Source organism: Akebia trifoliata, chromosome 5 (genome assembly GCF_017979445.1).
Source record: "Akebia trifoliata isolate Shusen 1 chromosome 5, ASM1797944v1, whole genome shotgun sequence".
Classification (NCBI taxonomy): Eukaryota; Viridiplantae; Streptophyta; class Magnoliopsida; order Ranunculales; family Lardizabalaceae; genus Akebia; species Akebia trifoliata.
In genome coordinates this window covers 32,885,082-32,897,884 of record NC_141379.1, presented here as the reverse complement: position 1 = coordinate 32,897,884, position 12,803 = coordinate 32,885,082, and the positions used below count along the sequence as shown (strand labels likewise).

The following is a 12,803-nucleotide window of genomic DNA, read 5'->3' as shown; positions in this document are numbered from 1 at the left end:
TGGATTCAAATCACTCGAATTTCTGATAAAATCCAACCCATTTTAAGTTGTAATCCACATTCTACATCAACCACTTTATTGCCTTTTCACACTTAAAAATAACAGTGGGTCTCACTTCAACTATAATTTTGTGATAATATAAATGTTTCCTCCAATTATAGTAAAGTGGGGTTCACATGTTACCTCAATTTATTATCTTTCCTCTCTTCCTCCCCTTTTCTCATTTTCAATAATATCCTTCTAATTTTATTATCTTTCATTTTTTACTTTTTTTTGAATATGCAGGAAAGAAAAATCTTATAAATGAATGTACAATTTTACTAAAGATAGGGGACATGCATATAACTTAAATTACATATAGATCTAATAAATATCAACTAAAGTTGTTTGGTGGTATTATAAATTTAGAGTTGTGATCCAAAATAGTGTCTCATTATTTTGTTTCTATAGCAACATATGGTGTCTATGTGGCACGTTTTAATTGGAGATTAAACACATTGAGTTGCATGGCACATAAAAAATGAGTTGGTTAGGAGCTTGATTTATTTTAAACTCCAACGAAAATGTGCCACATAGTTAGTTGTCTCATGTTCACCCCAATTCCAAAGCTTAAAACGATCTCTCTTTTAGATATTTTCAAAGGTGCAAACAAAAATATATGAACATGTACACTAGCACATGACTCTCGACGATAAGAATCTTTTAACCAACACCCAAGATTAGGGATAAAGATGGGCTTTGTAATTACTGTTAACCAACCTATCATATCTATCTAACATGTTTTTATCTATTTTTAAATAAAAATATTTATAAAAAAAATGCTATACCTTCAAATTCATAAAATAATTTACACCAAATGTTATATATATATATATATATATATATATATTAATTTTAGTAAGTGCTCAGAGGCCTTAAAGAGAGTAAAACATTGTGTCAAACATGAGTTAGAAGTTTCAGAATGAGCTGAATTTTGTGAGTATGATTTTTATCATGAAGAGATCTTCTTCACCAAAAATCAACTCATTCTGAAACTTCTAACCTTAGTTTACAAGTTGAAACATTGTGGATCGTCCAATTTTTGTAAATTATTTTTGATGGGGTTTGAATTTTCAGAATGAGCCGATTTTTTGTGAGGATGATCTCCTCATCATAAAGATCACCCTCACAAAAAAAAAAAAAAAAAAAAATAATAATAATAATAATAAATCAAACTTATCAAACTTCTAACCCATACATTGAAAAAATGTTTGACTCTCTTTAGGACCTTCAAATGTCACCCTATATATATATATCTATGTTAGTTCGGCAGCTAACGTTAAGGAACCAACACATTTGTCCTATGTAGCGTAAGCGTTTCGAATTGAGCTGATTTTTGGCGATGATGATCTTTATGGTGAGCAGATCGTCCTCATCAAAAATCGCCAAAATCTGAAACTTTTCAGTCCATCAAAAGTGGTTTAGAATTATGAACCGTCGATTTTTTATTGAAAATTTGTAAACCACTTTTGATGGACTTAGAAATTTTAGATTGGGCTAATTTTTTGTGAGGATGATCTTCTCATCATAGAGATCATCTTTACAAAAAAAAAAAAAAAAATCCCTGATATGGATCAGGATCCATGTACACACATATCTACTCATATATCTACAACGTGTTTTGTCCTATGTGGGCTAAAAGTTTCAGATTGAACTGATTTTTGGTGAGAATGATCTCTTTGATGAGGATATCATCTTCGCCAAAAATCAGCTAATTCTAAAACTTCTAACCCCATATTTATGAGTTGAAAAATCGTAGACCGTCCATTTTTTGTATATTACTTTTGACGTGGTTAAAATTTTTGGATTGAGCTGATTTTTGGTGAGGATGATCTCCTCTTCATAGAGATCATCCTCACCAAAATCAGTTCAATCCGAAACTTTTAGTTACATAGGATAAAACACGTTGTAGATATATGAGTAGATATGTGTACACAGAACTTGACCATATGTATATATATATATAGACTAGTAGGTGGCACATGCATTATAAGAGTTTTTGTTATTTAAAATGTACATTTAAGGGATTTTGAAGATAACAAAACAAAATAAATATTTTTATAATAATAAAAAAAAAAAAAAAAACTAACGTAAGGTCATGGGGATTGTAATTTTATTGGTTTTTAACCAAAACGACCCCGATTCATAGGTGTTAATGGGTACCCATTTACTTGGAGTAGAATTGGAACTGAAAACCCCGGTTCCAATTCCCTTTTTATTGGAACCGATTAGAGCCGGATCTAATATGGACTTGAACCAATAGGAACCATTAGGTTTTATCCTATAGATACCTACGGGTAGTTGAAATCGATTTATTTTGTCATTTATTTTTTTAAATTATACATATTTAAGGCTTTTCAATATTTTAAAATTAACTTATATTATATAAATTTCTTCAATTTTTCATATAAATTAAATATTGGAGCTTAAAATGGGTCACCACTTCTAAAAGTTGATTACTTGTAAAGATGATGAATTTTAATTTTTTTTAACAGTCATTAAATCATATTTTTAGTAGAACAAATTATAATTAAATTGATTCCTAGTAGATAATATGTTATATTTTAGAAGAAGATATTTCTTATAATGATTTTGACTTTTTTTCCATTTGATTTTTGAGAACTGGAGCGGACGGAAACTTGTGATTGTTAGCGGTTTTGGTTTCACTTATTTAAGAATCAGAATCGAAACCAACAAGGACCGGAACTGAAAAAAATATAGTGGTTATGGTTCTAATTTTCATAGGAACCGAACCGAAATCGACCCATTGGACCCCTACCCTGATTGTATTAAGTTTAGATGGAAAGATGGGGGCATTTGCAGGATCCAAATTTTGTTTTCGAATCACACTTACTCCGCTTTCTCCCGTCATAACAGTTAAGATTAATACGAAATAAACTCTTCACTTAATAAGGAAATGAGAACTATTTCTAAACCTTAATATTTGTTAAAAAAAAAAAAAAAAAAAATTGTTTCATGACATGCATCTTTGATAAAAAATGAAGAATGATAACTAGAGTGTAAATGGGCCTGGTTTTAGCCCAGCCTATCCCGGGTCATTGTGGTTGGGTAGTGTTACAAGGCCCATTAAGTATTGGGTGGGTTTGGGAGCTAGGGAAATCAGATGTCCCGGCCCAGAAACTTATAATTATCATTCTTTTTTATTACTATTATAGTTTAATTTATAATTTATAAAATTTATGGGCCGTAATTGGACAAAGATGACTTTATATTCGGCCTAGCCAGACCATAAGGCGATCTGGGTTTGGACTATAATCTCAAGCACCATTAGTATCGGGACATTTTCATCCTGGCCCATTGACATCACTATTACCCATTATGGAAACATTATTAGCATAAGGTTGATCCAGGGCTATTAACCCGGCCCATTATCACGCAGACAGTAAATCCGTGGGCTTGTTTTCTATATTACTCATTTGGTTTGATTTTCTTGATTTAATCATCTAAAAATAGTAATAAATTCGATTACTATTATAATGCTCACAAGAGAAATGGTCAGCCTTGGCCTTAATTTTGATCAAAGATTGACAAGAATCGGGCTCAAATGAGTTAGGCCCATTAATGGATATTCAGGCCCAACTCAGACTTTGGTGGAAACACAGCCCATTAACAGCCCTCATGCTTAAATAATATAGGCATAGTCACGAAATTCTCCAAATTTTTCAAAAAGTTCCTAAAATTCTCCGAAAAAAGACTATCCGATTAAATCAGGCGATGAATTAATCAACAACATATCAATTAATGATGGAATAAGGTAACATTTTCACCCTTCACTCTCAAAATTCTATTTTCTGTAACATTCAAATTACTAAGACCAACTTCTTGCTTCCAACATTTGCATCAATCGAACAAAGGTAAAGTTATGACATTTTTAGATGAAATCGTACACCCTTCTTATTTTTAGTAGATTAATACAATGATCCCTTAAAATGTTATGAGATATCAATTTAACAAACTAAAATACCAAATATTTTATAATAATTATTAAATTGTCCAAAAAGTTGTTTTTCCCAACAACACCTAAACACAATCACCAAACAATAATTTGTGCAACCATGCTTTCCTTCTGCTTCCATGATTCTTCTTAAATGAAAATCGATGCCACCAACAACCTCACATCAGATTTGGCTAACCTTTTGTTCATTCCGTCTATCAGAAATTAAAGTGACAAAATTTCAATAGACCATGGACAAAGTATGAGGTCCTAGACGTTTGGATCATGTCGAATTCGTACTCCCTCTCATCAATTTTCTAGAGATAATAATTGTACATTAACCTCTATTTGCTCTAGTTTTTATGTTTGAAATAAATTTGAGGGAAGACATTGTTCCAAGTGGAGAGGAGAATGAATCGTACCCAATATAGATAACAAATATTTCAATCACTATCTTTTTTTTTATATAAATCACTTGACTTGTCAAATTTATGAAACTCAATCGATATTTTTAAAATATTATACTTATCTTATTGGATCTTGAACAAGTCAATGTGATGGATGATTCATCTTTCACCATCTCACATAGGGCCTTCAAAACCAAGATGAGTTTTTAAACGATGGTGGTGGTGAGAGCATTGTTTCAAAACTTGTCCGAGATCAAGATGTATCGCTCGAATCGTCTTAGTATCAAGCACAGACAAGACGTACGGACAAGTCAATTTTTCAGATGAGATTTGAAACCCAACGTTCATTTTTTTTTTCACTTTTAAACAAAACATCTCAAACGTATCGAAAAACTTATTCGAGGTGACTCGATTTCTAGCATGGACGAGACGATAAACCAAGTTTTAAAACCATGGGTGAGAGAGAGAGACTTATTGGTGTGTGATTAGAAGAAAATGGTGCTTCAATAAAAGTTTTCTATTAAATTAGCTAACTAAGAAATGGAAAAAGTAGTTTTAACTTTAATAGTGACGTATTAATATACGTTGATGTTTTCTTCCAACACAGAAACTTAAACAAAAGTGCAGAAAAAGCCATTAAAGTTATTAAAAACTATTGCTTCTTTCGATTAAAAGTTAAGAACCATCTCTCTCTCTCTCGACCTTCTTTCACACGGTCGTCGTCGTGGTCGTTGGTCTCTCCCATAGTCTCTGGTAATCTCTCTCCTTCTCTCTCTGTATGTGTTATTGTTTCTGTATCAGTTGCAACAAATTTCTATGTAATTGAAATAAAATCTGTAAATTTGTTCTATTTTTTAGGGGTTTTATGTAAGTAGTTGACCCTCTCCTCTACAAGCAGATTTTCTACGACTCTTTGAAATCTTCTCCGAATATATCTCACGAGCTAGTTTCAGATTCTTATAAAATTTTAAGTTGACCGATTTAGGGCAACTATGGATAATAGTTGCAATTTCCAAGTGAATTTCAACGACTAGACTTTAAATTGTTAGGAATTCGAATTTTTTAAGATTCATAATTCTGGTTTCCACATAAATTCAATTCCTTGTCCGCTAAACAAGCCCCTAGATTAATGGGCTCTTAATTTGCTTTTCTCTCTCTATTCTTTTGCAGTATTCCTCCCCACCCCCACTTTTTCCCCTGTTTTGAGACTCTCCAGAAAAAAAACAGGGGTTTAGAGAATAAATAGGTTCTTTTTTTTGTGTGTGTGGAAAATTTGATCTTCTTGGAAGAAAAAAAAAAACCATCTTTGTCCCACCTTATCTTTCCATGAGAAGCCATGATTGGGTTTTCATGCGAAATTTGTCTGGATTTTCCTTAAAGTGTATAAAAAAGTAAGATAGGATGATTATATCCATTAAAAATCAATTTTTTTTTAGCAATTCTCTTCTCTTGGTATGTTTTTTATGTTTTCTCTCATCTTCATTTTTTTTTTTTTTTTTTTTTTCTAATACAGGGTTGGTTTTAATTTTATTGAATTTTGACTGAAAATGGATGGAGACACATTTCCAGATCTTGACAATGATACCCAAGTAGACAACAAGATCTTACAAACACTCCAAAAGAACTTTGGTCAAGTCCAAAACATCTTGGATCAAAATAGATTGTTAATCAATGAAATTAATCAGAATCATGAGTCGAAGATACCCAATAACCTCAGCCAAAATGTGGGTCTAATTAGAGAGCTTAACAGCAACATTAGGAAGGTGGTTGATCTTTACGGCAACCTTTCGGGCTCTTTCACTAAATCCATGGAATCTTCATCTGAGGTGGATTCAGGAAAGACGACGAAATCGGGTGGAAAGCATGGCCAGAAAAGAATTAGGTCTGGGTAGTAGCTTGAGCCAATTATGTATGATTCTTTTAACGTGTCGAGAAAAAAGAAATTTACGATGTTAACATTAGTAAAATTGCAATACCACTCGAATTGTAATTTTATGTAACTTTGACTTAATTCATGGAAATTAAGATGGTGTGTTTCTCAGATTTTAATCCCTTGTACATTAGTTTTTCTGATAGTTGATCAAGGTTGTCTTTTTTGGATTCAACCTATTTGAATTATTGATTCATAGCTTCAAGGTTATATGTTTTTTGTGTGATGAGTTGATGGTTTGGTGAATCAGATTTGGGTTTTCTCTGAATCTAATACAACCAAGCCCAATGCACGAGTGAAACTTCTTGGCCCCGTCTCGCACCTAAGAATCAATAATTATTATTTTCTCAATCTAATCAATTATGCTTATCTCGATGTGAAACATGTATGATTAGTGGATAAATCAGCGGCAAAATGTACTGCTTCAATCTATTGCCATGTGACACTCTCATCAGATCCTACTTTGTTTGTACAAATTTTTTTTCTGACTACATGTCATCATCCCCATTCAATAAGGGCACATGTTGTGTCTTAAATACGAAGTCGTGCACTTGTGTCGGTGTACATCTAATATTATACCATGCATTGAATATCATTGAAAATTTAACAAATTTTATTCAAATGGTCAGTGGCATTAATCAATCACATATAATTTATCATATTTTGTTTGAATTGTTGGAAATTTTTTTTTTTTGATTTTTAAAATGAGTAAAAGAAATTACATGTAACAATCAAGCTATGTAATACAGCGTAAACATTCAAGGTGCCACTTAGCTATAAATGGTAAGGCTTGAGGAGAGTTGACCCCAAGAACTAGGTTCAAATCCCATTGAATGTGCCCCACCATTAACAGTGGCGGATAAAAAAAATCAGCTACCATTACCCTAATAATTTTAATAATTTTTTTTAAACTCTTAGTTACCCTCCACAAAAGCTTTTCTACTATGCAGAATCATAAATTTTTTCATCCACATGTATAGGAAAAATATGTATGGTTCTATGCATGCCCCTGCCATGTCAGCTATGTACCAAAACCGTGTGCATTCATCATTATTCTTTTTTTTTTTTTTTTTTTAAGTCAAGAAAAGAAGAAAGGAGCAATAATTTTGCTCAACTACTGAAACTTCACAAGAGTCAAAAACATGTGGAGAAGATTTTTCCTCTTGAGTCATGATGATCTGACTCCCTCGCGTGGCATACTCAAAATACTCTCCTGATATGGATGTGCTAGAACCATAAAAAATCTATGGTTCTGGCACATCCCACAGTAGGAGAGTATTTGAGTATGCCACATAGGGGGTGTCAGATTCTTTTCAAAATAAATGGGACCTACCTCATACTGAAGAGGGATAACTCAAGAATGTAGGTGCTAACTAGCTTAATTGATAAAGTCTTTGTAATGATATCATAGGATTTTGTTAACGTGCGCACGCGTTAGCAAGCAGGTGAAGTTATTTTGATAAAAAGTAAAAATTTTAAGAGCATTTTTGGTACAAATTCCAATTTTCAAAGTGTATCTATTGCACTTTAAGGTATGCCCTTACGGCACATGTTAACTAGACTTGATATGATATGCCTAGGTTCAAATCCCGCCTGTGCCCGAGTCGGTGAACTCATTTAAAACAGATTTACTGATTTATATATATATATATATATATATATGGGAAATGTTCAGCAACAAACATTTTGACAAACATTTTGGCAAAACATTTTTCAAAATATGGGTTAGAGGTTTTAGAATGGGCTGATTTTTGGTGAGGATGATCTCTACGGTGAGGAGATCATCATCACCAAAAATCAGCCCATTCCAAAACGTCTAACCCATCAAAAATGATTTACAAAAAATGGACGGTCCACAATTTTTCAACTTGTAAACATGGGGCTAGAAGTTTTGGAATGGGCTGATTTTTGATGAGGATGATCTCCTCACCATAGAGATCATCCTCACCAAAAATCAGCCCAATCCAAAATCTCTAACCCATGTTTTGAAAAATGTTTTGCCAAAATGTTTGCCAAAATGTTTGTTGCTGAAAGGGACCCTATATATATATAGGGAAATGTTCAGCACCCTAAGTTTTACCACACACTTTAACAAACGTTTTTTGTCCTACATGGGTTAGAAGTTTTGGAATGGGCTGATTTTTGGTGAGGATGATCTCTATGATTAGAAGATCATCCTCCCCAAAAATCAGCCCATTCCGAAATGTTTAGCCCCATGTTTACACGTTGAAAAATCGTGGACCGTCCATTTTTTGTAAACCATTTTTGATGGGATTAGAAGTTTTGGAATTAGCTGATTTTTGGTGAGGATGATCTCCTCACCATAGAGATCATCCTCACCAAAAATCAGCCCATTCCAAAACTTCTAACCCATATAAGACCAAACACGTTTGTTAAAGTGTGTGGTAAAACTTAGGGTGCTGAACGGGCCCCATATATATATAGGGAAATGTTCAGCACCCTAAGTTTTACCACACACTTTAACAAACGTTTTTTGTCCTACATGGGTTAGAAGTTTTGGAATGAGCTGATTTTTGGTGAGGATGATCTCTATGATTAGAAGATCATCCTCCCCAAAAATCAGCCCATTCCGAAATGTTTAGCCCCATGTTTACACGTTGAAAAATCGTGGACCGTCCATTTTTTATAAATCAATTTTGATGGGGTTAGAAGTTTTGGAATGAGCTGATTTTTGGTGAGGATGATCTCCTCACCATAGAGATCATCCTCACCAAAAATCAGCTCATTCCGAAACTTCTAACCCATGTAAGACAAAACGCGTTTGTTAAAGTGTGTGGTAAAACTTAGGGTGGCGAACGGGACCATATATATATATATAGGGTCCCTTTCAGCAACAAACATTTTGACAAACATTTTGGCAAAACATTTTTCAAAACATGGGTTAGAGGTTTTGGAATGGCTGATTTTTGGTGAGGATGATCTCTACGGTGAGGAGATCATCCTCATAAAAAATCAGCCCATTCCAAAACTTCTAGCCCCACGTTTACAAGTTGAAAAATCGTGGACCGTCCATTTTTTGTAAACAATTTTTGATAGGTTAGAAGTTTTGGAATGGGCTGATTTTTGGTGATGATGATCTCCTCATAGTAGAGATCATCCTCGCCAAAAATCAGTCCATTCCAAAACCTCTAACCCATATTTTGAAAAATGTTTTGCCAAAATGTTTGTCAAAATGTTTGTTGCTGAACATTTCCCATATATATATATATATATATAGAAATAAAAAAGAAAAAGAAGATAATCCAACATGAACGTCCTTGGATCTTTGGTATACCAGCACAATCAGGGAAAAGCTTTGTGAATCTAGAGAACAAACTTTAATCCCACAGATAAAAGGTTATGTACTTGGAAGCTGGTGTGGCATAATCAAAGAGCGTCCATTTGTTTGACAAACACATAATTCTTTACATATGTCACAGTTTTGAGACTAGGGCTGTTTTATGATTTTATACTGCTAATTATAGCCACATTAGTAAAACTCTCAGTGTCCAAGACTTAAACAAGAAATTAGCAATCTACTATCTCTGCAGTCCCGTTCTTTTGTCATTTTTCATCGTTGATTGTTTGTGGTGATTGTGATTCTTTTATTTGTGTTATACCGATTTCCTTTCCTTCATGTCTAAAGGAAGGGAGGATGAGGACTGGATTCCAACCCGAAAAAGCGTACAAGGATCATGTTTCCTTTTATAAGTAATTTCATCTTTATTATAAAAAATATGATTTAATTTGTGACAATTCCAAATATCATGTAACTGTAAGAGTTATTTAGATAAAAGAGTAATACTGGGGTGACATTGGGATTCACTGCGATTCTCACATTTCTGACATGGAGATGTGCATATAATCGTAGAAACTTTTTACTCGTATCTCGAAAAAACACATGTATGACATATTAAAGTACTCATACAAGTTGGGAGGTCCAGTCAACTGCAGAACCAACTACAAAGGACCCATATTTTACCGTAGTCTCCGCCGCCTAACCCCATAATCTTTCAATTGTCTCAACACATTTCCTTCACTCTCAACCTACATACATCATCACCTTTCATGGCTTCTTCTCTGCAATTCTTTCTTGTTTCTAGTCTTCTATTCTTCTTTATCTTAATATCCAATGCTCAATCTTCTATCCGACCCAATGCACTAGTCCTCCCTATCTCCAAAGATGCTTCTACCCTTCAATATCTGACCCATATCAATCAAAGAACCCCTCTAGTCCCTATAAGTGTCGTCGTCGACCTTGGTGGCCAGTTCCTATGGGTTGATTGCGAACAAGGGTATGAGTCATCGTCATACCTCCCAGTCCGTTGCCGTTCAGTCCAATGCTCTCTTGCTAAGGGGGACGGATGTAGCAATGACACATGTGTTCTCCTCCTTGAAAACACCGTGACCCGTTCCGGCACTGTTAATGATCTTGCACAAGATGTTGTGTCAATCCAATCGACGGATGGATCGAACCCGGGTCCCAATGTTTCGGTCCCTCGTTTTCTCTTTACTTGTGGCTCAACATTTCTCTTAGAAGGACTTGCTAGTGGTGTCAAGGGTATGGCAGGGCTCGGTCGAACTCGAATTGATTTACCTTCGCAATTTGCTTCCTCCTTTAGTTTCCATAGAAAATTTGCTATTTGCCTTACGTCTTCGCCTTCGAATGGTGTCATATTCTTCGGGGATGGTCCATATAAGATGCTCCCCAATATCAACATATCAGCACCACTTGTGCATACACCGCTAATCATGAACCCTGTGAGCACCGCATCGGCTTACTTACTAGGTACGCCATCGTCTGAGTATTTCATTGGAGTGAAACAAATCAAGATCAATGAGAAAAAGCTATCACTGAACACATCGTTGCTATCCATCGATAGAAATGGATTTGGAGGAACGAAGATCAGCACGGTTAATCCTTACACCGTTATGGAAACCTCTATCTACAATGATCTCACTAATGCTTTCATCAAAGAGGCTAAAAAAATGAAGCTCAATAGGGTGGCAGCCGTGGCACCATTTGGGGTCTGCTTTAGCACTAGGAACATTTTTAGGACACGAGTTGGTCCAGCCGTGCCAACCATTGACCTTGTCTTGCAGAATGAGAGCGTGTTTTGGAGGATTTTTGGGGCAAATTCATTGGTGCAAGTTAGTGATGATGTGTTGTGTCTGGGATTTGTCGATGGAGGTTCGAACCCCAGAACTTCAATTGTTATCGGTGGATATCAGTTGGAGGACAACCTTTTACAATTCGATCTTGCGACATCACGGCTTGGGTTCAGTTCATCACTGCTGCTCATTCGAACAACATGTGCCAACTTCAATTTCACCTCGAATGCCTAGTGGAATTTCATAATTAAGATGATGTATTATGTAGTATTGTTTATGTGTGTGTTTTTTACAGTGCTAATAAGTGTGAGTAATCATTTGTGATGGCTTCACCTACACATTTGTCGAATTTGATGGTTATATTAGTAATTAATATTAATGTGAAGCATTCACCTTGGTAAGATTTTACTTTTGAATTAGTTATGTACTTACGTTGTTTAAGTACAATACTGTCTCAGATTCACCTTATTTGCCATGATTCTTATTAGAAATAACGTGACACCATTCGAATTGTAAATCTATGTAACTGTGACTTAATTCATGGAAATTAGATGGTGTGTAAGAGAATATGATGCATGTGATACAATGTATCTCATCACATAAGGAAGCTTGTCATTGAAAATAAAATATTTAGCAATATCTATTAATCTATTTTAGATTAAGAATTATAGATGATTAGTATCTCTATAATAGGTTACATTCTACATCTTGGTTGATGAAATCTTTATAACTACCCTAGTAAGGTTTATGTAATGATCATCCAAGAGTTCTCAATATATCACATTTTTCACAAGATAGTAGAGCCTAAGTCTATTGAGAGCTTGATCTTCGTGCAACGATCCTTGGCGATGGTGCCACAACCATCGCCGACCCTTAATTTTTTCCCCCTTTCACTAGTACTTCACTTTCTTTTAATAAAAATCCTACCTTTCTCCATGGTTTCATGCTTCTACAAACCTCCTTAGATCAAAAACTCATTTCTCATGATCTCAAATATCATTTTATTTAAAATCTCTTCAATGAAACTTTTTTCTATTTAAGCCACATAATCTTAATTCGTATGCTTCTGGGAGATATCATGACGGACTTGATCTAGTGTGTCATTGGCTTAGACAAATTCAAAATGAGTGGGATGTGGTAATGACGGACTTTACAAGCAGATGATGACCAGCGTCAAACTCGATTGGTTGTTTGAGACATTCATTATCAATTTTTTCATGAGATCAAGAACGGTTGTTCAATTAAACCAATTGCATATTCTTTCTTCAAAAGTCCATGAAATTGCAAGAGAATAAAAGAGAATAAGATGCATCATATTATGATGCATGAGATTCATTGTATCATTCTTAGTGTATCTCAT

The 12,803-nt window shown here is 34.4% G+C and overlaps 2 pseudogenes; both read left to right on the top strand.

The window, feature by feature from the left end:
• The first annotated feature begins 5,948 nt into the window (after window positions 1–5,948).
• On the top strand, window positions 5,949–6,293 carry LOC147402328 (protein ELF4-LIKE 4 pseudogene; annotated as a pseudogene).
• A 3,315-nt stretch (window positions 6,294–9,608) lies between these two features.
• On the top strand, window positions 9,609–11,690 carry LOC147402327 (putative aspartic proteinase GIP2 pseudogene; annotated as a pseudogene).
• Window positions 11,691–12,803: the final 1,113 nt, after the last annotated feature.